Consider the following 993-nt stretch of genomic DNA (forward strand, 5'->3'; position numbering starts at 1 on the left):
CGACTCATAGCGACCCTATTATATAGGGTTTCCAAGGAGCAGATGGTGACTTTGAACCTATGACCTTGACACTCAAAACAACCTTGTGTTCAAGTGCTTATCCTTATGAATAAGTGTCATACTTATGAAAAAACAAATTCATTTTCACCATAGAATTTACATGATTAGCATCTTCAGTTGAGATGCCATACTATCATTTGATAATTAAAGAGATAACCTTTTAAAGCAAAATAAAATTTATCCTAAAAATTCCTCAGGTATTCAAAGTTTGTTTTCATTTTAGAAGTGTCAGAAACTAAAGTATAAAGGCAAACTTATTTTAATTTATCAACACATAGGCTATTGTGATGTAATTCAGTAAATTTTATAATTTTCTAGGAAACAAATATAGTAGATAAGAATGTAGAACATAATTAATCAGTATTGTTAAATTGTACACTTGAAAAATTTAGAATTGAAGTGTTGTGTGACATGTTTTTCATAACAATTTTTAAGTCAAGTCAAATAATAAAAAGACACCTGAATTTTTTAAATAGAATTCTGAATGATTTCTTCTGTAGTGTCTTCTGCAAAATTAACAATCTCAATTTGCAAGGCTAAAAAGGACATTAGTATCATTTGTTATTGTGTTGTTAGTTTCCATAGAGTAGGTAACGACTCATAGGGACCCTATGCACAAAAGAACAAAATACTGAGAGGTCTTGGACTAACCTCACAATTGTTGCCATGCTTAAGCCCACTGATGTTGCTACTTTGCCAGTCCATCTTGCTGTAGAAGTTCCTTTTTTTCGCGGACCCTCCACCTTCTCCAGGAAATGGTCCCTCCTGACAATATGTCCAAATTATGAGAGATGAAGTTTGGCAGTCCTGGCCTCCAAGGAACACTCCAGCTGCACTTCTTCCAACACACATTTATTGGTTCTTTTGGCAGCCCATGGTACTTTCAATATTCTCCACCAACACAATAACTCAAATGCATCAATTCTTCTATGA

This window comes from Chrysochloris asiatica, unplaced genomic scaffold (assembly GCF_000296735.1).
Source record: "Chrysochloris asiatica unplaced genomic scaffold, ChrAsi1.0 scaffold00120, whole genome shotgun sequence".
In the NCBI taxonomy this organism is placed as follows: Eukaryota; Metazoa; Chordata; class Mammalia; order Afrosoricida; family Chrysochloridae; genus Chrysochloris; species Chrysochloris asiatica.